This window comes from Bubalus kerabau, chromosome 20 (assembly GCF_029407905.1).
Source record: "Bubalus kerabau isolate K-KA32 ecotype Philippines breed swamp buffalo chromosome 20, PCC_UOA_SB_1v2, whole genome shotgun sequence".
NCBI lineage: Eukaryota > Metazoa > Chordata > Mammalia > Artiodactyla > Bovidae > Bubalus > Bubalus kerabau.
Window position 1 is genome coordinate 56,534,904 of NC_073643.1, and position 11,701 is coordinate 56,546,604.

General features: G+C 50.0%; 1 long non-coding RNA gene across 1 annotated transcript in view; it reads right to left on the reverse strand.

The window, feature by feature from the left end:
- LOC129635161 (uncharacterized) overlaps positions 1-11,308 on the reverse strand; it is a 31,160-nt gene extending 19,852 nt beyond the window's left edge. Inside the window, exon 1 of the long non-coding RNA XR_008706128.1 lies at positions 11,071-11,308. This is a non-coding gene — a long non-coding RNA (uncharacterized LOC129635161). The remainder of the gene's footprint in view (positions 1-11,070) is intronic.
- Positions 11,309-11,701: the final 393 nt, after the last annotated feature.

Here is an 11,701-nt window from a genome sequence, read left to right on the forward strand (position 1 = left end):
AAACTGATTGTCATGGCTCTCCTTCTGAGATTCCAACCTCAGATCCAACTACATCACAGATCACTCCTCCTCACTGCCGGCTTCTGGGTTCTGTGTGTACTTGATTCTAGACACCATGGGTCCCCTAGTCTGCCCACAGTATAGGTGAGAAAACTGAGCTTCAGAAAAGTGAAATCAAAGTCACCCTGAGAAGATGTCTCACATTCTGAAGGGGAGGCAGATGTGCAAAAAAGGTTTTGGGGCCTGTCAGATGATGACTCCTCCTCAGAGGGCAGTCCTGGACCCTTGGGGGTTCACAGATATCCCTGTCTAATAGTCCCAGAGCAGTGGTTCACAAAGACACTAGATTATAGTTCTTTGTACGTCACTTTATCTTGCCTTTCCTCTTTTCCCTTCAGAAAGCCTACAACAGAGAAGCTAAGTAAAAACCAGCAAGTGGTTTCCTTTCCATAAGGAACAGTTGCTGTGCTTGTCCAGGCTCCTTGCCAGCTGAACAACTTATGAAACCCCACACTGCCCCCACATTTTCTCTGCTTCTGCTCTGGATAAAGCTTAGATCCTTCTGGAGCTCATCGCTGGGCAGCAGTCAGTGGTGAGTGCAGGAAAAGCTAGGAGGCGCTGGTGACCACAGCAGTGCCAGATAGCTGGACCCTGACGCTGGCCCTCTGAGGCTAGAATCACAGTACAGCTTAGAGAGAGAAAATGCTGAAGAGGTCAAGAGCAAGCACACAAGTTGCTGACCTAGCGCTGTGGACAGGGACCGCTCTGAGCCTGCGAGAGAGAGTCGTGTCTCAAAGCAAAGCCATCAGTACTGGTCTTCAGGGGCCTGTGGGATGCTGTTGAGTGTCTGGCACTGGGTCTCATCCCACTGCATGTTATGAGAGCCATAACATGAAGAGACTTGTCTCTGAGTGTCCCCTCCTCTAGGCACAATGAGGTCAGAAATCCCACTCTGGAGAATCCTGACTAATGCACTATCCCACTACCCAAGGCTAGAGACCCAGCCCTGGAAGTCTTTTATCTTGGAGGTGCTAGTTATACCATCTATGTGTGTGTGTGTGTGTGTGTGTGTGTGTGTGTGTGTATCAGTTCAGTTCAGTTGCTCAGTCGTGTCCAACTCTCTGCGACCCCATGGACTGTAGCACGCCAGGCTTCCCTGTCCATCACCAACTTCCAGAGCTTGCTCAAACTCATGTACATTGAGTCGGTGATGCCATCCAACCATCTCATCCTCTGTCATCCCCTTCTCCTCCTGCCTTCAATCTTTCCCAGCATCAGGGTCTTTTCCAATGAGTCAGTTCTTCACATCAGGTGGCCAAAGTATTGGAGTTTCAGCTTCAGCATTAGTCCTTCCAATGAATATTCAGGGCTGATTTCCTTTAGGATTGACAGGTTGGATCTCCTTGCTGTCCAAGGGACTCTCAAGAGTCTTCTCCAAAACCACAGTTCAAAAGCATCAATTCGTTGGCACTCAGCTTTCTTTATGGTCTAACTCTCACATCCATACATTACTACTGGAAACACCACAGCTTTGACTAGATGGACCTTTGTTGGCAAAGTAATGCCTCTGCTTTTTAATATGCTGTCTAGATTAGACATAGCTTTTCTTCCAAGGAGCAAGCGAATTTTGATTTCATGGCTAAAATCACCATCTGCAATGATTTTGGAGCCCCCCAAAATAAAGTCTGTCACTGTTCCATTGTTTCCCCATCTATTTGCCATGAAGTGATGGGACCGGATGCCATGATCTCAGTTTTTTGAATGTTGAGTTTTAAGCCAACTTTTTCACTCTCCTCTTTCATTTTTATCAAGAGGCTTTTAAGTTCCTCTTCACTTTCTGCCACAAGGGTGGTGTCATCTGCATATCTGAGGTTATTGCTGTTTCTCCCAGCAATCTTGATTCCAGCTTGTGCTTCATCCAGCCTGGCATTTCACATGATGTACTCTGCATATAAGTTAAATAAGCAGGGTGACAATATACAGCCTTGACATACTCCTTTCCCAATTTGGAACCAGTCTGTTGTTCAATGTTCAGTTCTAACTGTTGCTTCTTGACCTGCATACAGATTTCTCAGGAGGCAGGTAAGGTGGTCTGGCATTCCTATCTCTTGAAGAATTTTCCACAGTTTTTTGTGATCGACATAGTCAAAGGCTTTGGCATAGTCAATAAAGCAGAAGTAGATGTTTTTCTGGAACTCTCTTGCTTTTTCAGTGATCCAGTGGATATTGGCAATTTGATCTCTGGTTCCTCTGCTTTTTCTAAATCCAGCTTCAACATCTGGAAGTTCATGGTTCGTGTATTGTTAAAACCTGGCTTGAAGAATTTTGAGCACTATTTTGCTGGCGTGTGAGATGAGTGCAATTGTGCGGTAGTTTGAGCATTCTTTGGCATTGCCTTTCTTTGGGATTGGAATGAAAACTGACCTTTTCCAGTCCTATGGCTGAGTTTTCCAAATTTGCTGGCATATTGAGTCTAGCACTTTAACAGCATCATCTTTTAGGATTTGAAATAGCTTAACTGGAATTCCATCACCTCCACTAGCTTTGTTCGTAGTGATGCTTCCTAAAACCCACTTGACTTTGCATTCCAGAATGTCTGGCTCTAAGTGAGTGATCACACCACCGTGGTTATCTAGGTCATGAAGATCTTTTGTGTACAGTTATTCTGTATATTCTTGCCACCTCTTGTTAATATCGTTTGCTTCTGTTAGGTCCATACAATTTCTGCCCTATATATATATATATATATATATATATACATACATACATATATAAAATAAATATTAAAAAAAAATATATATATAAAATCTGGGATATCTATCTATCTGTCTATCTGTATCTCTGAGCAAGTAAGTGAGTGAGAAGGAACGGGGGGTGGTTATTATGAGAAATCGGCTCACATAATTATGGACGCTGAAAGCCCTAGGATCTGTCATCCGCAGGCTAAAGCTCCAGGCAAGCCAATGGTGTAGTTCAGTCTGAGTCTGATGGCCTGAGAACAGGGAGCTGATGAGGACAGCCCCAGTCTGAGGTCCAGAGAAGATGAGATTAAATGAGATGCCCAGCTCAAGCTGTGAGAATCTGAAAAGGGACAAATCCCTCCTTCCTGCACCTTCTGTTCTATGTAAGCCCTCAGCAGAGGGCAATCTCCATCTACTTGACTGACTCCACTGATCCAAATGCTAATATCACCCAAAAACACCCTCACAATAGGCCCAGTATACCCAGAAAAAATGCTTCATCAGGGCACCTGGTGATCCAGTCAAGTCGACATAAAATTAGCCACCACAGGCGGGGACCAGACCCTGTCCGGGTCCCTCCTGTCCGCGCCCCTGACGCTGACGGTGGCTGCTCCATCCTCAGCCCCACGCAGGGCTTCTCCTCTAATGAGAGTGCTGCTGCACTGTTTCCATTGCCCACGCGAGTGGGAGGTTTGCTCTGAGGCTGCACATGAGAATCACGGGGCTTCTGAAAACCCCAGAGCTGTGGCCACACCCCGATCACCTCTGATGTTAAGGCCATCTGACCAAGCCTGCATTTATCTGGGCATTTCCTACGCTCCAGGTGCTACACCAGGTGCTTTATTCCCATCAGCCCATTCGCTGCACCACCCTATAGAGCTACAGTCCTCCCCAGTCTACAGAGGAGGAGCTGAGGTCACTCAGTGCCAGGACCAGGACTCAGGTATCTGATTGCAGAGATCCCACTCCTAACTCTGCCCTGGCTCTTCTCGGAGAACCGACCTCTTTAATCATGCTGGGGTTGCGAGAGTATATATACAACACATACAATCCCTGCCCGTGAGGAAGCTGCAATCACGGGGCGAATGCAGTGGGGGGATTTCTGAGCATGTGCGCTTTGCTTACATTCTCTCAGTTGTTTATATGACAATCCTAAAAAGTAAAGGCATGATCATTCCCATTTGACACTCTGAGGCAGGGCTCAGAGAGGTCAAGTAACTTTCCCCAGGGTCACACAGCTGGGTCCAGCAAGACACGGGAGGGGCAGGTGAAGAGCCCACCTGTGGTGTCTGGGTGATAGGTGAAGGTGTGAATGTGAGTACTGGGGCTTTTTCAAACCACCCTGACTCCCTGCCCCTTCCAGAGCTGGAGTCCACTGAATTGCAGCAGGGGAAGGCTGGTGTCTTCTTGCCATAATCTGGAATTCCTAGAGGCAGTTTCCCTGCCCCCAGTTGGCTGTATGGCTTTGAGCCCTCTGAGTCATCATGCCGCCCTCCCGGCAGGGTCAGTGTGATGGTCAAATCAGACAGACCATGGACGAGTGGTAGCAGACAGGGGCGCCAGCACATATCAGTCAGTTCTCCCAAACCTCAGGACGGCGGTGAGGTTGTGGCAGATCCACACCCCCACTGGGAGAACCATTAACTGATAGAGGGCACGCTAACAAGTGGCCCCAGGCCCAGAGATGCAGCCCCTCTGGACTCAGCATTGGTTTTCCGGCGTCTGTGAGCCTCTGAGTACTGCCCAATGGGGCTCAAGGGGCAGAGGCCTTTCCAACACTAGTGCAATATTCACCTTGGCCACAGGAGGGCAGCATGCGCCCGTGCAAGGCCCAGCTCCTGGGAAAGTGATTCTGGGGCAAGGAGCACTTACTGCTTCTCCCAGGGGAAAGGGGAGCTGAGCTCATGCACAGAAACTGGGGAGAGCCCTCCACCCATGCCCACCCACCCAACTCTGCCAATGTTCTTCCTCACTATCCTCCTGCTTCACAGATACCACCAAGTCTTCTCTGTAAGGTAAGTGCTTAGTTTAAGATTTACAGACACAAGGTAGATGGTCTATCATCACATTCCATTCAGCCGTTTTACTGAAAACCTGCTTCATGCCACTATTCCAGGTGCTGGGCACTCAGCAGTCATAGGCTAGCCAAAGATCCCTGTTCTCACTGAGCTCACAGTCTAATGCCAAGTTATTAGCTGCCTCCCCTCCACATAATATCTTATTATGAAATTTTTCAAACATGCAGAAAAGTTGAAAGAACTGTCCAGTGAACACCCACAGACTCACCACCTTTATTGCGTATCTATCCATTTATTTCTTCTTCTATTCATCCATCCTATTTTTCTTTTGAGCACTTCAAAATAAGCTGTGAATCTCTCTCTCCCTGCTGCAAAGCATGACTGGAGTTCATGCTCTTTTAAAGGTAAAATTGATACATAGTAAAATGGGCAGGTCTTAAGTGAGCCAATGCATGAGTGATGACCAGTGCACATGCTTGTGCACCCACATCTAACCAGGGCAGAAGCCATTATTCACTGCCTTTTATTAGTTCTGCAACTCTGGGCTGCTTACTTAACCTTTCTGATTTAGTTTCCTCAGTTGTTTTTTTTTTTTTTTTTTAAGAATTAACTTGTTGGGCTTCCCTGGTGGCTTAGTGGTAAAGCATCCATCTGCCAATTCAGGACACACAGGTTCGACCCCTGATCTGGGAAGATCCCGCAGGCTGTGGGGCAACTAAGCCCATTTGCCACAACTGTGGAGCTTGTGCTGCAGAGCCCAGGGAACCACAGCTGCTGAAGCTCACGCACCCTAGAGCCTGGGCTCCACATCCAGGGAAGCCCCGCAGTGAGAAACGTGCACGCTTCAGGGAAGAGGCGCCCCCTCTCACCTCAACTAGAGAAATTTCCACTGTCCAGCAAGGAAGACCCAGCACAGCCAAAAATAAACAAAACCACATTAAGAAAGAACCAACTTGCTGAGAGCATGAAACGAACTGATAATATGAGAGTCCCTGGACCATGATAAACACCCAGTTACACAGTCAGCCTGCCTGGCATGGGATTCACTCTCTTCTGGCTGTGTGACTTTGGGCAAGTCGCTTAACTTCTCTGAGCCTCTACTTCCTCCTCTGAAGCGAATCATAAAACTAACCTTTTAGCAATAATCTTAACCCTAGGTGAATGCTAGGATCACCTGAGGAACTGTCAAACATAACCTACACGTCCCAGGTATTTAGAAATGTACAAGTATACTTTCAGAAGGAGAATGACTAGAGCCAGGAGAACTGAGTTCAGGTAACTCTTCTGCAGACGTGGCCCGACCTTGGGTAAGAAGCACGGAAGGTCTCTGGGCCTCAGCTTTTTCACCCTTAGAATGGCCGAATCATGGGCTCCTTATGAAGTACAGATGAGCTAGTGGATATAAGAGGAGGCTGGGAGCTGTAGCGCATTCCACACTTATGCTGCTGTGTGTTCAGTTGCTCAGTCACGTCCTACTCTTTGCAACCCCGTGGACTGTAGCCCATCAGGTTCCTCTGTCCATGGGACCTCCTGGCAAGAATATTGGAGTGGGTTGCCATTTCCTTCTCCAGGGGATCATCCCGACCCAGGGATCAAATTCGTGTCTCTTGCATCTCCTGCATTGGCAGGCGGATTCTTTACCACTGAGCCACCCAGGAAGACTCTACACCTATGAGATGCAATTATTTAGGGACACTGGGAGTCAGAAAGGATCTTCCAGGTCTAGTTGGACAGAATCAACTGTTTTAAAGAAGGGGAACCAAAGCATAGGGAAGAATTAAATTTTTTTTATTACATCTGAGTAAATCCAATCTGGTCCAGATGATACCTCAGACCCCAGGGGGTGCAGTGACCCCAGAAGTTCACCTCTTCCCTTCCTCAGGCAGCCTTTCCTAGGAGACATCAGTCTCTTTTCTCTGTTGCCTGCTTTACACAGTTAGGGACTTACAGAAACTCCCGTGTTTTCCATTGTGTTCAGTTCAGTTGCTCAGTCATGTCAGATTCTCTGTGACCCCATGGACTGCAGCACATCAGGCTTCCCTGTCCATCACCAACTCCTAGAGCTTGCTCAAACTGAGGTCCATTGAGTCAGTGATGCCATCCAACCATCTCATCCTCTGTCATCCCCTTCTCCTGCTTTCAATCTTTCCCAGCATCAGAGTCTTTTCCATTGAGTCAGTTCTTCGCATCAAGTGGCCAAAATATTGGAGCTCCAGCTTCAGCACCAGTCTTTCCAATGAACATTCAGGGCTGATTTCCTTTAGGACTGACTGTTTTGATTTCCTTGCAGTCCAAGGGGACTCTCAAGAGTCTTTTCCAACACCACAGTTCAAAAGCATCAATTCTTCGGTGCTCAGCTTTCTTTATAGCCCAACTCTCACAACCATACATGACTACTGGAAAAACCATAGCTTTGACTAGATGGACCTTTGTTGGCAAAGTGATGTCTCTGCTCTTTAATATGCTGTCTAGCATATTAATTTTTCTTCCAAGGAGCAAGCATCTTTTGATTTCATGGCTGCAGTCACCATCCGCAGTGATTTTGGAGCCCAAGAAAATAAAGTCTCTCACTGTTTCCATTGTTTCTCCATCTATCTGCCATGGAGTAATGGGACCGGATGCCATTCCATGGTGTAGAAACAGAGAAATGAAATGTGTGGCACATGGACCTTCGGTAGCCACTCCTGTGCCCCAAAGAGACATGAATAGCTGACCGCTGAACTTCTCCCCACCTAGTCCACAGCTGCCTTAGACATACATCCATACATCCACACTGCACTGAAGTCGACATCACCAGATAATCAGCACTGACAGCCGAAATGAAACCTCTTTGCTCTTTTTCCTGATATGAAGTTTCACAAGCCAGACATGCTCCCCTGAGCATGACACAGGATGAAAAAGTCACCCACCAGTGCCTGAAGACAGTGAGCGCTTGATAAGCACTTGTCACTTCACCTGGCAGCTAACGCAGGTATTCGTTACTGCAAAGGTGGCAATTTCTGGGACACAGCTAGATCAAGAAAAGCTGGGGTGAGATTGTGTCTGGGGAGCTCCTGGTACCCAGTAGAGAAGGAGGTTGAGGGCCTGGCCATGCCAACTGGCAGAAGCAGGGCAGGTGTGTCTGGGGACGTACTGACCTAGAGGTGATGGGGAAGAAGGCAAGGCTGGAAGATGGGGCAGTGAGACAGTCCCATCCAGATGAATGAAGGCAGCAAGGGGAAGGTGCCTGTGTGGGTCCCAGCAGGTGAGACAGAGATACCTGAGAGCAGGTGATGGGCACGGGTCCAGGCAGTTCGCAGTCAGTTGGTACTCACTGAGTTGGACCATAGAGAAGGCTCAGCACCGAAGAATTGATGCTTTCAAATTGTGGTGCTGCAAGAAGACTCTTGAGAGTCACTTGGACAGCAAGGAGATCAAACCAGTCAATCCTAAAGGAAATCAACCCTGAATACTCATTGGACTGATGCTGAACCTGAAGCTCTAGTACTTTGGCCACCTGATGCAAAGAGCCAACTCACTGGAAAAGACTCTGATGCCAGGAAAGACTGAGGGTAGGAGGAGAAGAGGGTTGACAGAGGATGAGATGGTTGGATGACATTACCAACTCTATGGACATGAGTTTGAGCAAGCTCTAGGAGAGAGTGAAGGACAGTGAGGCCTGTGTGCAGCAGTCCATGGGGTCACAAAGAGTCAGACACAACTGAGTGACTGAACAACAACTCACTGAGTGTGGAGGTGTGGATAAGAGTCAAAGAAGAACAGGAGAGAGTGGAGCACCCAGCCGGGGCTTGGCTCCAAGAATGAGGCTTCCTCAGTTCAGCTAAATCAACAAGCAAAGTCAGGAGGCTGGGTCATATGTGCCTGCTCCTGGGATCAGCAGTCGCTGGGGGCCATGAACCCACCCCTCAGCTGCACTCGTAGCTCTCAAGGTGCCTGGGCCACCAGCCTGGGGAGCTTCCCCGAGCAGCCCCCTCCGGCCCACAGAGCTGCACAAACTCTGCCTGCTTCTCCATCAGCAGCTGTCAGAGCACATCTGCCGTCATAGCGTCATCCATGCTCCAGGAAGCCCGGGAGGCAGGGCACTTCAGGGAATGGCCAGATTTAGTGATGCTTCAGATCTCTGGATGACTTCAGCGGACTCGTGTCCTGGCTAAAACAGGGGAAGCAGGACTCGGTGGGCTTCCAGGGGGAAAAGGGAAGAACAATCTACTCAAATGCCACCGCCTTGGTCGCAGTGGGCCTTCCAAACACATCCTGAATGGAGTAAGAGCTGAGATCCCTCCATTCTTGTCCTCTATTCCGTGATTAAGTTGCTGTGTGCTACAATGGTGTAGAAATTGGTTCAGCCACTTCTGATTCTTTGCGACCTCATGGACTGTAGGGTCCTTTAAAGGACCTGGTCCCACCAGGCTCCTTTAATTGTGGATTTCTTCAGACAAGAAAACGAGTGGGTTACCATTCCCTTCTTCAGGGGATCTTACCGACCCAGGGATCAAACACGAGTCTCCTGCATTGCAGGCAGATTCTTTACCATCTGAGCTACAAGGGTGGTCTCCCCATCTGTGAAATGAAGACAGCTACACTTGCCCTGATGAATGGGGCAAAAAACGAGTCTCAGATGTGAGTGAGCTGTTTGGAGAACACAGACGGATGGACTAGGGACAACCAAGTTGTTCTCCTGAGTGTCAGCTCTGCTTGGCAGTGGCTCCCTGATCACTGTTTGAGAAGGATTCTGAAGCTGAGATCAAGCCGGGCCAGAAAGCGTGCTGTGATGGCTTAGCTGTATCTGCTGTGGTGTGAGACGGGAGGGCACCCCCTCCTATGCAATCTTCGCACATGTGCGTGCTCAATTGCTTCAGTCATGTCTGACTCTTTGTGCCCCCATGGACTGTAGCCCACCAGGCTCCTCTGCCCCTGGAATTTTCCAGGCAACAATTCTGGAGTGGGTTGCCATTTCCTTCTCCAGGGGATCTTCCCGACCCAGGGATCAAATCCACATCTCCTGGGTCTCCTGCCTTGCAGATTTTTACCACTGAACCACTGGGCAAGTCCCCCTCTGCTATCCACTTGCTATTTTTGTCTTAAATAGCTGTAAGATATCATTATTGGCATTTCTTCTTTAGGCCACTGCCAAAACCAGTCTGAGAAGAGGCCAATATGCAGAATTCACAACTCAGAGGCAGTCCACGGGCCCCCTTCCGGGCAGTGAGTGCAGAGCAAAGGGCCTGCCACCCCGAGTCACATCACATGGCTCTCCAGCCCTCACTTGCCTCATTTCCAGCTACATCCCTTCTTCATTCCAGTTAAAAACAAATGTTTCAGCTACTGTCTATCACACCACACACTTTCAGGCCTCAAAACTCATCCTTCTGCCTGGAATGCACTTTCCTTCCCTGCCTGGCAAACTCCTACGCATCCTTCAAAACCCAGTGTCCATGACAGATCTTCTGGGAGGTCTCAGGATAGAACAAATCTCTCTCTCTCTCTTTTTTGCTGTATTAGAATGAGGCTGGAGAGGGCACGCACCCCTGGCCCACACACAGTAGGTATTTGGCTAGCACAGGGATCTGCACCAGTACCTCGACCCCACTCACCCAAGACTGGCATGTGTTCAGCCTTCAGAACACAACACAGGCTCTCTCCTGACTGTTTACAAGCCCTTGATTTGCGTTTGGCTTGGCCCATGTTCTCCCAGACACCATGGAGCAAGGCCGTACCGGGGGAGCCACGGGATGCTGTGTTCCTGTGTGCCTGGGGTGTGCGGGAACAGAGGGGGCAGTGGTCACGGACGAGCCAACTGGGAGCTCCGAAGGCCGCCCATTGCCATGGAAACGGGGCCCTGTGGGCCAGCCAGGCCCAGGCTGGTCAGTGAATGAATAAACGTGGCCCATTTTTCTGCCTTTGTTAGGAGCCTCCCTGGGGCTTCCTGCTGTCAGCCCCAGCTGTGGGGAAGGCGGAATTTGCCTGATATCGCCGGGCCTCCGCCTGGCAGCGCTGAGCCCAGCCCGGGCTGCCCCACGCCAAGATTCATGCCCGGCTAACAAGCCCCACTTTGTTCCTGTGGGAAAGTCCAGCCCCTCAGGAAAGAGCCCTCTCTCTCCGGCCGGCCCCTGGTCTGGGGACTCAGCGAGCCAAACAAAGCTCCATCCGCTGGCGATGATTCACAGGCCCCAGTGTCCACCTCCGTGCCCGGCGAGGCCAGCAGACCTGCTCGGAGAGGCAGAACTCCGGTGCATCCCTTTCCTGCTTCTCCAGGAGGCTGAGGTGGGAGCCACTCATTCCCAGACCTGGTCCCAGGTCTCCCCACTCACCTCCGCCTCTGGTCTCCGAGTGAGGGCTGTGTGAGAGGCAGGTGGGCCTGGGCTGGGAGCAGCAGGAGCAGAGCTCAGCTGGTGCACATGTGAGGCACGGGGGTTGGGGGAGGGGTTCGGCCTGGCCCCCTACCCTCTCCCCAAGGTTGAGGTTCAGAGGACTCGCATTCTCCCCCTCCCCTGTCCCAGGGCGGTGTGGGGTCCTGACCCAACCGCCGTCCACATGAGTGGCCTTGGCCTTATCATGTCGCCTCATCAGCCTCAAGACAAGGATGCTGATTCTGGCTGCCTCCCAGGATGTCATTGATAGAGGCTGTGATTAAGGAACAGCTGATGCTCCTTTGCCAGGCTCTCTGTAAAGGGCACCCATGGGCTATCTCATTGCAGCGTTTCTTGCGGTAAGAATTCACCAGCCCAGACGTCCATGGGGAATAGCGGGCAGGTAAATGAAGGAGTGCAGAGTCCAGGGAGGGGACAGCAGGAGCTCCAGGAACCAGGGGTCCTTGCGGATCCCTATACCACCTACCCAGTCCATCCCCAATGACTTAGAGCCGACAACTGTTACCATGTGGGGATGTGGGTCCAGCATGGTTGGGTCTTCTGACCCTCCTTACAGGAGGTTGGAAAGGTG